The sequence below is a fragment of the Triplophysa rosa genome, linkage group LG19 (genome assembly GCF_024868665.1).
Source record: "Triplophysa rosa linkage group LG19, Trosa_1v2, whole genome shotgun sequence".
NCBI classification, from domain to species: Eukaryota; Metazoa; Chordata; class Actinopteri; order Cypriniformes; family Nemacheilidae; genus Triplophysa; species Triplophysa rosa.
In genome coordinates, this window is record NC_079908.1 from 13448318 (window position 1) to 13460680 (window position 12363).

General features: G+C 40.2%; 1 protein-coding gene across 2 annotated transcripts in view; it reads left to right on the top strand.

Moving 5' to 3' along the window:
* Window positions 1-12363, top strand: part of nectin3b (nectin cell adhesion molecule 3b) — a 51950-nt gene that overhangs the window by 988 nt on the left and 38599 nt on the right. The gene's annotated exons all lie outside the window — the stretch shown is intronic.

The window sequence follows — 12363 nt, forward strand, 5'->3', positions numbered from 1 at the left end:
TCGTGCATGGTTAACCCCATTTTGTCCATGACAAGCACACCTGTCACGACCGCAGTTGCCTTCTTTTAGCAACGGGCCAGCAAATCTTTCAGCTGTGGTGTGTATCATTTTGCAGCTGTAGGGGACACACGCAGACAGAGGTCAGACCAAAACACAGCAGCCGGCTCCTGCACTGTGGGGCGGTATCCATAGTGACCGGTTTGTCTCGCGCCTGATCGATCCCTGTTCACACGTCTCAAAACATTTTGGGGGGGGCTCTTAAAAGCGCTTTTGCTGTGGCAGACTTTAAAATGTTATAGGTAAACGACTGAAATAAGATGCTTTGAAGCCGTATTTCTTGTTTCAGATGACATGCTGTATGTGCTTTTTTTAAATGCATTGTTAAAGACAATGAAGTTGCCTTTGTGTCTGAGTAGTCGCCACTATTACTCTTACTTTGGAAGCTTCTACTATTTTGTATTAAGATATTTTGATAAAAACGTTCTTCACTACACCGAAGACTACAATAGCAGGCATCTGCCCCATTACCTTGTGTCCATCGGGTCGGCCACTGCATCTCCTGTCCTCAGGTTGTCCAGATGTAAATTGTTGTTAGCTGCACTGCAGTGAGTGATGGCAGCAGGGGAATGAGGAGGAAAGAATAACAGTTAAAATACCACACAGGAGCTGAGGATTAGTCCTGGCATTCCACTCCGGATAACCCACTCGTCCTCCAAGTTTTCCTTCACCTCTCACTACTGCTCTTCACTTCATCCCATTCATGTTGTCTTAATTGCTCTTTCGCTCTGTCTTTGTCACCATGTTCCATTTTTGTCCCAGATTCAAATTGGTTGGTTAATAATTTGCACTTTGAATTTTCTCCCAGGCCATTTTCTTTGTTAAAGGGAGTTTCTGCACAGCAGTGCAGTGTTTGCTTGCTCACCGGGAGACTGCATTTATTTATTTATTCATTTATTTATTAGATATTATTTATTATAATGATCTTGCTTGGTCTATAAACACCATGCACTGTGCTGTGTTTTACCTTTCTGTGTTTTTCTTATTTTCTCCTGTAAAGCTGCTTTGGAACAATGCACATTGTGAAAAGCGCTATATAAATAAAATTGAATTGAAAAAGTTTCTCTGTGTGCGTTGATATCTGAAGTAGGTGATCTCAGAAATCTGTATATTGACATACCGTACATGTGACAATGAAGAGAAATCTCTCTTGCCGTTTGAAAAAAAATGAATATAAAAATGAATAATATTATTAACAGTTTGATTTCAATTTTTTGCTATTACACCAGGACACATTTACAGCTTATTTGTCAACCCATTTTTTTTTAGGGTAAAAATGGCAGCCAATGCCATATGCTATTTTAACAGTTCGGTGTTATCATTTTGACTTTTGTCCATTAAACTTATTTTATCATATTGTTCTATAAAAAACGCAATGTTTACCTGTGCACTGTTGAAAAACAAAATGTTTGAAGAATTTAGGAAAACAAACAGTTGTGGGGCACATTTGACTACCATTTAATTTTCCTACTATGGTAGTCAATGATGTTCCAGAACTGAAAATTGCTAACATTATTCCAAATATCTATCTTTGTGTTCAACAGAACAAATTAATACATGTATGAAATTACATTTTTAGTTTTAGTCTCTCCGCAAATCCAACGTCGACCTGTGCCTTGTTCATAAAGGAATCCGCGGTAATGTTTTACCCAAGTGAGCTGGAACGTCTTTAAAAATAAACTTCAACCATGCATTACTATTGTCGGAATCCTAAGGAAGGTTATGCTATGACTGTTCTTCTACAACCAGGCACTGCACAGTATTTTGCGATCTTTAATGGTATGTTTATTGCTTGCTCGCTCTATCTGGTTCCGCGCAACTTGTGTTACTTCAGTACTATCATGCACGAACCAGTGGGCGAGGCTAGAGAAGTAGTCGTTGATATCTTCCTGTGGTGGCTGTGTTCAACCTATAGATGGGTGCATTCCAGGACCTGACGTTCGCTGGGCCTGGTGTCAATAACAGTTGTAATTTCAGTAACAAGGGCGTTTTCAGTTCTGACACTTAAAGGATGTTTGCTTGAATACGATTCCCTCTTATATAACAAAAGCACGGGTTAATATTGTTGTCTTAATTCATCGCTAATTTAAGACACAATAAGGCTTTAAAAAGTCACAAGCAGGTTTTATAATTGGTGTGTTTTGTCATAGAATAAAACGTGAAAATATTTAGAGGTTTTGTTTACCACAGACCTTATTTCGGGCGATATACCAAAAACCCCATAGACTTTGGAGCGATGTAACCAGAAGTCCTAAAATGCTAACTCGCTTCTGGGTTTTGCATACAAGAATACGTCATCTCTGAGCCTCCCTATTGATGAAATACCAAAAGGTGATGTGGGAATTCACATTAGTGGTGTTAATTCAATCCTTTCAACACTCAATCTTCTGCTTTTCTCTAGAGCTTCACTGCTTTTCTGTACCTAGAGCACTTGTACATTATCAAGACTAAATTGATGAGGCTGGTGCTGCGTTTGCTGCAGTATTATCAGTCTAAACATTATTTTAACATCGCAATACTTTGTAGATGGAACTCAAACCGTTCCTCTTACTAATTTCACACCGCAAGGCCGTTAAGGAAGCATTATAATGTGCATGTAAAAAAAATTAAGCACCATTTGTTCTTTAATCATTTTTTTGTGTAATAACTTAAACCTCTTTATGAGGTGAAAATCACGTGTGTTGTGCATGGTTGTTGGAACAGAGCTTTCTCCACTTAGAGAGGGGTTAAATAATAAATGGTCTTTTTATAGACCTTTCATCTGTGGAGGAGAGTGAGCTCACACTTTCTGCTGGTCATGATGTGACTTTGGGATATGCCACAAGCTGGATTTGAACTTTCATACTCATGGCATCTGCGCTAACCACCGCACCATGGCTCAGACAGCATAGGGTTCATGACTCCTATTTTGAATGACCAACCATAAAGTCAAGGCTTTCTTTTTGGGCAGCTCATGGAATTTGGTAAGATTGCATTTAAATCATCATGTCTTGGCTAAATGGAAGACATTTAAATGGTTATTCTTAATCTTTTCTTTTAGAACATAAGGTGTTTTTGGTCATTTTAGAATGGTGAAAATTCTTCATTTTCCCTGGCTCTTTTGTGTGTATATTTCTGCTTTCTCGCTGGATTCTCATATTATGGCCTCTCCACATGGATGTTCTTCCATCTCGTTTTCTTGTTGTCCTCTTGTTCTGCCCTGCGGGATGGGCCGTAAGACTTTAAGTGTCCGTTTTCAACTCGCTGAACTGTAACATTGTAAAGTAAGACCATGAACACAATGGCCTTCAGTCTGTTATTGTCGTCTTTCAATTGTCAGTGGACGAGTATAGATGAGCATTTAGCTTTAATGGAATTGTTTTCTGAGATTTTGTGTCAAACTGAGGTATTAACACACATCTACAGTAATGTATGTGCTCTCAAGCCTGTGTGTACAAAAACCGAACCATTGCTATAGAGAATTGAGTGTCATTCATTTCTGTCCCTCTGCAAGTTCTTAAAAAATGAGGATTAAACCAAAGCAATAATTGAGAAGCCAGCTTAGAATCTTGCCATCCAGTATGTGTGTGTGTGTGTTGTAGCTGCTGTTGTTAAAGCAAAAAGAAACAGAAGTCTGGAACTCTGTTTAGTTTATTCCTATATTCAATCTCCGAAATGACCTGCCCGGCTCAGCTCTCTAGACCAGCCATGTTTCTCTGACCTCTATATGTGGCAGCTGTCTCTCTGTGGGTGGGGAGAAGGCCTGTGTGTCTTCTCTGATCCAGCGGTTTTGACATTTCCCATCTTTAGTCCCTAACTTCACTCTGTGGCTTGATTACTTTTTACAGCTGTTCTAGACTGCGACATCACTTGATCTTTGCTGTGATGTTGGTTATGACTAATCCCTAAGGTTTTTTTGGGAGGACCATAGTCTTGTGCGTTTAAGCTTGCCTGTTAGTGTTAACCAGTTGAAACCGGGCTTCCTTAAGACCAATGTGGTATTCTGACTACCCACCAACTATGGTGTTGCCTAATTTATAAAATGTATATACTTGTAAAATATGTAGCACATCCCAAATAAATTCTAGGTGTTTTTGTATGCGTGTTAAAGATTAAATTCGTAACTTCTCAGTTCAAAAGAATGACTTTACACACTCCTATTTTTTGTGAAATTGTACCAGACAGCTCAGTTATACTGATTTTCACAATCGAAGCGACAATCCATATGACATTCTTATTTGTAGCTAAAAGCCAACTAAAGCATTTTATTTAAATGTTTTATAAATGTTTTTTCAAAACCAATGTCGATAAAAACGGGTTGCCATGTCTCGGACCCAAACTGTATGTTAAATTTAACATTACCTTTGAAAATATTTGATTGGAAAAACATGACATATGAGACATTTTGTAATGTGATTCATGAATGAGAGAGCAGAAAAAGTCTGACGACAGTCACGATTCAGTTTTCTTGTTTCTTTGCTTAGGCGCTGTTTTGTTACCATGGTGTCTCTCTCTTACAGTTCCCCCACCTTTACTGCACTTTTCTCCTTCATGCTGTATGATTCCATGTCCAATCACTAATGTTATTGCATAGTGTTTTCAGAACGATGTATACTGGCCCAGTTTATGCATATTTGCTGCATTCAGATATTTCACAGATTGTCCTAGGACGTATGAAAGTCCACGGGGTCCCTCAGGGGCTCTGCAGCAGAGTTACAAAAGACTGTTTGTATGTGGCGTGTTGTCAGTTTCGGCCATCTCTTTGTGAGTGCCCACAGCTCTGGAAGGTTTTAATGAGAAGCTTGTTAAGTTTATGTATGTGTGTTTGATTTACGTCGTTTACATTTCCATTTAGTAACTGTGTATTATGTGGCCGCTGAATTTCTATAATGCCCATATTATGTGTGGGTCAGACTTTAGGTTATAATGTAGCCCTAAGGGACCTGGACAGCACTGTAATTGACCCTGGATTAATCTCTATTTTTAACGTAAACCCAGTCAGGGACTCTCACAAAAGCTGAATTTGCTGACATAGTCCTAATTTTGCTGCTGTTAATGCATTGCAGCATTTGATGTTGGATGTAATGCAATAGAAAGCTTTCTACCTTCTAAAATCCTATCCAGTGAAGTGTTTCCTTTTTAACTTCTATTTTTTGCGATGTCCTAACAGCTGTGAATAACCAACAGTGCTTCAATGTCTGCTAATGTCCGATTTGCGACGTAATGACTCATTTGAACCTATTCATTTTGGTGAAACAACTCGTATGTCAAACACTGAACTCACAATACTCACTGTCTGAACCAATCAAATCAGTCACTCAAAACACCTCAGAACACAAGCGTACTTGGACCATTTAAGTATTTAAAGTTTATTAATGACAATGTGTAGTAAAGTACATGTATAATAATTTGGTTCTGAGTTACTTTGAGTTTTGAGCTAGCTAATTTAATCTGATGTGGTAAAAATGAAGACCAGTGGCAAAATTACAGCTTTTTGCAAAGAGGGCAATAAAGGAGGATTGTGAAGAGTGACAGGTTATATTTGTGTCAGATCATTTTATAGCCAATATATAACTTGAATATAAAACTAAATAGTAACTGTATAAAATAACAAATACAAAGTTTCTTTGCATTTATTTTGGATTTATTGGGCTCGCAAGTGTGTTAAAGCGCAAATATGAAGCGGTCTATTGTCAACTATTTTAAAAGACAGACTGACAAATTAACAGAACGATTCATCAACTGAGGTCGTTATGCAAGGTAATTATGATTACTATAAAAAAGGTGCGACCAAAAATGTAAGTTTGTGCGACCATCTGAGAAAGTGTGTCGCACCAGTGGGAAAAATGAGTCTGGAGCCCTGGCATTTGCAAGCATTTTGGTCGCAGTCTAGAGCCCTGAATCTAACATAATCATTGGCAAGGGACCTGTGTTTTCTTTGGGTATAAGTTTGAACTCTTGAGCTGGTGAAAACCAAAGCTTCTGTTTTGTTTCACTAGTTCTCACAATTGAAGGCAGTTTCCCTGCTTATCAGCGCACACCACTGGTTTTCAGCTCGTCGTCACACGTGAAGTGGTCACGCATTCCTCCCAAAAGCATTGTATAATGTTCATCCTGTTCACTTATCAGCATTTGGGTGTGAACCATGTTTGGCAGTCTTAAGTACCCCTCTTAACTGTGCATCTAGCACTGGACTCTACATATACATGTAAAATAGAGATGTGCTTGATGCTTGGGTGTCTCTTGGCTTCTTTTCCCTGTCAACCATTTCAGGGGCAAGAAAACACTGAAGACAATCTACACATTTTTTTGTTATCCTTTGGTTCAACTATGTCAGTTCGTTTATTCTAGCCACCACTTTCGCCTAAAATCCTTCCACTGTCAGTGCACACATGCTCTATCATTCATGGAAATATCCAGATTGTGGCCCAGATCGTGATCTTAGCTCTGCTTGTTTGGACAACTCAAAGCTCCTCAGCTTCTTAGTATGTTGGCTTCTTTCATTACAGCGTTCCTCCGATGGAACCCTTCCTGGTTTTCTCATTTTGTCACTCTGGAATGCACGCGCTCTGAAATGCAGTTCTGACAGCTACGCCAGAAGAGGATCTCTGTAATTGAGTTTCCCCTCTTTCAAACGCACCAGAACGTTATGCAGTGGCTGTAATTATAAAGGATCTGCAGCTTCTCGCTGATGACGTCACCACTTTCCAGCTCTAAATGGCCTCATTCTGGTGTGGGGTATCATTATCTTAAGTTGTAGCGGCCAAACATGCAACCCTGCATGTGACTTCGCATGCTGTTGTCATCATCTCTATCCTTGCATACAGTGGTTGTCATATACTGCACATGGGGATGTTGAAATTCTTGGAGCTTGTGGTTGAATATTCCCATATGTACTTCCATATTTTTCTGATGTTTCAGTTCTGCATATGAAGCCTCCAGGAGTCGACTCTTGAAGTCTTTTGATTTTTGTAAAGAGCTGATGATTGAAAGATTAGCGGTATAAGCTTTTAATTTAAGTACTCCATTTTAAATCCATCACCATGTGCAGAGAATCCGACTGCTGCATCCCATCCAAATGCTTTCAACTCAGCCTTATATTAGTGATGATAAAACGGAGAGCGCGTATGCATGCGTGCATGTGTGTAAAACGCCTGTAGCCGAATAATGTAATTGTGTACTTTAACACTTAAAGGGAGTATGTCACCCTGTGACTAGAGACTAGAGAGCAGATGCATTTTGCCATCTAACAGAGTAAGATTTCTGCTTTTTCATTTCTGCTGTAGCTTTTGCACTGCAAGCTTTCTCTGGAAATATGTCATTGTGATGCTATAAATATAGTTGGCTCTTGTATGATAAATTGCTTGTGATTGTTGTAGCTTTGAATAAAAGCGTCTGCAAAACAAGCAAGAACTGTTTTGTGCACTTAAATGTTTGTTAAATTAGTTCTTTGTGATGTGTAGTCAAAGACACACATTTGTGACTTTTTTTTTTAAAGGGGTCATATGGCTCGACCATGTGTCTTTGGTGTGTTATAAGTTGCCCATGCATGTATTAGACACGTAAACTTGCAAACATTACAGCGTCAGAACAAAAGATGCATTCTATCTAAAAGCGAATGCTCGCCCAGACCTGCCTGAAACTCCTCGTGTAACCACACCCCCACAAATCTACTTCAGTTCGTGGTATGATTTGACTAAGACCGCCCAAATGTATATGCAAGTAAGGTGGGCGTACCTGTCAGTATAATTGCTTTGGAACCTGATGTTCCAAATATGGTAACATTTCCGTCACACGCTTGCAGTATTCGACCAATCACTACGCACTGGTTAACGGAGCACTTTTCAGAGCGGTGAGCTTTGTAAAAAATCTGCGTGTTTCAGAGAGGCGGGGAAAGAGGAGATACAAAAATGCACGGTAGAAAATACAGCTTTTTTGAACCTTAAATCGTGTATACAGTACAAACCATAATATTCGTTTTAGCCATGTCATATGACTCCTTTAAATTAAAACAAACTCATTTGAATAGCTTGAAAACTGCAAGATGTCGGAGACAAGTATGTCTGTCTCTTTCACCATTTTCTCATACAACTTGATAAAGTATGTCTTCCTCTGAGTCATTTGCTTTTCTTTTGGGTGTCTGAAATGTAGTTCAGAGAGATCACGCTTAACATTTTCCAACATCCTCCACATTGGCAAAGTCTTGAAGTCATGCTGAAATTGTTTGCTTGTACCCGCCTTCTCCTTGTTTTCCAATCTGGCCTGATTCGCAGGGATATTTGGGATGATACGCTGGGCAAATTTCCTAGACCGCAAATCTCCCAAACTCCCATAGCTTTAAACCTCTCTGTTTGTTTAGGAGGTCTTATTGGAGCTCCGCTTCACCTACCACAGTGACAAGCTTGCATCTCCCACGCTTGAACATCTCGAATGTACTCTGCTTCCAAACCACTTATTTCTCATTTCTCCTCATTGTCGCAGCACAAGTTGCCGGGCCGTCCTGAAAGCAGACTGTTTTGAAGCACCTGTGTCCCTTTAGAGACCTGCGGTCAGGACGATCGTCGAGACCCATTTCTTTCTGTGTATTCAAATCTGTCCTCACCAGGCTAATGCGTCCCAGAGCTGGACTTTGTATGGAGATTGGATCCAGCCTCTCTCTATCAGATCTGGATAAACGATGCAGAAACAAATGACCTAACTTGCTTGATCTGAATATCACACATCCAGACATATCGTTTGGCTGGCCATTTAGAAACTTCCTTGTTTAGACTATTTTTCTGTTCCAAACCGCTCGAGCTGCATACAAAGGCATGCGTGGTGAAGTATTTTATCATTGGCATCGCAATGTCAAACTCGATTGAAATCATGAGGTTGACTCTCCCATGCCAGCGCTATTTTTGTGGCAGGCCGAGTTGACGCTATATGTACAGCGTCCCACGCCAGTCGATTTTTAAGGTTGCATGACAGGAGTTAGCTGACTTGTGCTATCTATGTAGGCTGTATGTAGCGAGGCGGCTGCTTGGATGGCTATGTTGTGAGGGAAAATACAGGGAATGAGTAAAGAAATTGGCTGGACACAGGAAGCAGCAGGGACTTTCCTGTAAGAAACGTTTTTTTTTTCTCTAATAGAAGCACACATTAAAGTCACGTTTCATTAATCTTCTGTAGCTGTTGCATGTTGAATGGTGTGCAGAGGGCTCAGCTTCACATTTGGATAGTTGATGGTGTGATTAGCAGCATGTTTTTGAAGTGGAAAAGGAAGGAAATCTGTTCACTGTTCAGAGACTTGCTATGTTATCATGTGGAAAAAATGGGGTCTTGAGGTGGGGTTGACCGCACATGGGACGCTCTATAATTTTCCCCAGGGGAAATGATGGGCTTGTTTTATTCCGACAGTCTCGACTATGATGCGTTTTTTTAAGCGCGCGTGCTGTATAAAGTGTTGTACAGTTTCAATTTCAAGATCTTGGTGGAGTAGGAAAATTATCTGATATTGGAAAACTTGATCAAATCTGAAATTTTACAACTAGAGGTTTTTTACTGAAGGTCTTAACCTAGTTGAAGCATTTGAAGCCTCTTTTCTTCCTCTGTGGGCTGTTTCTTTCGTTTCACCCCTGTATATTGCATTCTGGTCTCATTTTTAACCCAGCATGGAATGATATTAACCTCAGAGGGATGGAAAGACAACCAGGGTAAAATGGAAACATTGGTTTGTTTGCTGGGGGATGTAAGATTAGACGTAGGGGATGAGAAGCAGCAAATTTTCCAGCACTGTTTCAATCATTAGAAAACGTTGACCCATGTGACGTTGAATGATTAGAAGCCTGTGGAATAGAGACACTGTGACTCGGCACTAGAATATGACCTAGGTTGCTGCAATAGCCATTGTGTTGCTACGGTTTTTGCAATCTTCACAAAATCACGCATTCAATTTTTACACATGATTATCGTGGTATCACACACGTTCCTGTGACATCACAACATGGATTAATCGGCTGTGTTGCTTAACAAAATGACAACCGAGCATTTGTTTTTGTCATAATGAGCAGTTAATGAAAGCTGTGGCAGAACAAACTTTTTAATTTAAAAAGCTGCAAACCGAATGTGAAAACTATTAGTTCACTTGATTAAAGCCATCGTAATCATGAAATTCCCGGAGACCACATCTCGTGAAAAATGTTTGTAAAAGAGCTGAATGCCTAAAATGCACATTTGTCTTTTGGGATTGAAAGCACGTGCGTGATTTTTCTGGGGGTTCCTCGTGCCTGGCCTGGACTTTTTTTTACTCTGGAGTGAGCGGCCACCTCCCCCTCACACTGGCTGTTCACACTCGTATCGGAGAGATTCTGGCAGGCTCCCGACCCTTTCTGTGGTCTAGACTGGAGCTAGCGTGCAGCTTTCTGAAGGAGCCCCATGAGTCACTCTTCACAAAACCGCCATCTCTGTGTGAGAGCATCAGCTTCACTGCCCTCAAGACACTGCTGCTCGGACCGTATTACAACTGTCACAACATCTCTTCACACTCTTTCTCTCCATCTCTTAACACGTTCCCTTTGGCTTTTACTCTAGCTCCTGCACTAGGATACAATGAGGGGTACCTCTGTATTCTGTCATCAATTCTTTGCTGCTCTTTGCGAAGCCTGTTTGTCTTCTTGAACAATCTGTTGGCCATGGTTTCAGATTTGTAATCTTGTCTTTAAAAGTGAAATGTATAGTTTTTTTGTGCCTCATCTCCTCTTTCACTGTTTAACCAATAGTCCCAACCCCCAAACTCGAGTCAGATGTTTGTGTTGGCCCACTCAAACACGTTTTGAAAGTTCAACCAAGCTGTGATGTTTACACTCTTCAGGAAGTCAACCTACTAATGGCTTGCTTATAGTTAAAGGGGTCATATGCCGCAAATACGTGTTTTTCTGTGTCTTTGGTGTGTTATAAGTTGCCCATGCATGTATTAGACACGTGAAATTGCACAAATTAAAGTGTTGGAACAAAAGATGCATTCTATCTAAAAGCTAATGCTCACCCAGACCTGCCTGAAACGCCTCGTGTAACCACACCCCCACAAATCTACGTCAGTTCGTGGTATGATTTGGCTAAGACCACCCAAATGTATACACAAGTAAGGTGGGCGTACCTGTCAGTACAATTGCTTTGGAACCTGATGTTCCAAATATGGTGAGAGGCGTTACATTTCCGTCACACTTTGCAGTATTCGACCAATCATTACGCACTGTTTAACTGGCCAATCATAGCACACCTCACTTTTCAGAGCGATGAGCTTTGTAAAAAATTTGCGCGTTTCAGAGAGGCGGGTAAAGAGGAGATACAAACATGCACGGTATGTGGAAAATACAGTGTTTTTTTAACCTTAAATCGTGTATACACAATTACATCTAAAACAATTGATAATATTCGTTTTAGTCGTGTCATATGACTCCTTTAAACATGGAAAATATTTAAAGGAAACCTAACAATTTCCCATAATTTATTCTGCCTCATGTCATTCCAAACCTGTATGACTTTCTTTCTGCATAACACAAAATATATTTTTGCAACCAAACAACAATGGCTCCCATTGACTTACAATGTATGGACACAAAACCACAGAGACATTTCTCAAAATATCTTTTTTGTCTCATTGAAGAAAGTCATATACCGGTTTTGATTGACATGAGGGTGAATAAATGATGACTGAAAACACACATCAGCTTTTAAGCTCCCAGCTTTGTTGCATCAAAACCAACATGAATGATAAATCCCACTATGATATGTATGGAGCAATTGGTCCGACTGTTTGTCATTCAGGCAGGTGGGGACTTACTTGAAGTCTCTGGTACATTCCTGCTGCCTGCTCATGCCGTTTGAGATTCAGTGACCGCATTTATGTGAAACCTGAAGCCGCTGAGCCCGCTGCTATGTGCAGTAATGCCGTAACCCTTAACGTCTTTGCCCGTCAGTGTCTTTAATACACATTCACACAACACAATTTTCATTTAACCTTTAACCTCATCATGGAAGTCTGACATTTTCTTTACATGACCTTGAGCCTCTTCAAGCACCCAGGTTTATTTTCAGTCTGCCTCCCACCCTTTCGTGGCTCTGTGCCTGACGTGTTCAGCCTCACAGGCTGCTCCTGTACAGCTCTCGTTTTGATTATCATTTAGTGTCATGCAGTTTTAAGGGTAGAGTCTCGAAAAGGGTGAGTGGTGAGTGCGACAGCATCGTTTCAAAAGCCAAATCAGGAATTTTTTTGTATGATTGTGGATTATCTAAAAGCATTTGAATAACAGGATGGTAATCCGAGGTGATTGTGTTATTGAGATTTGA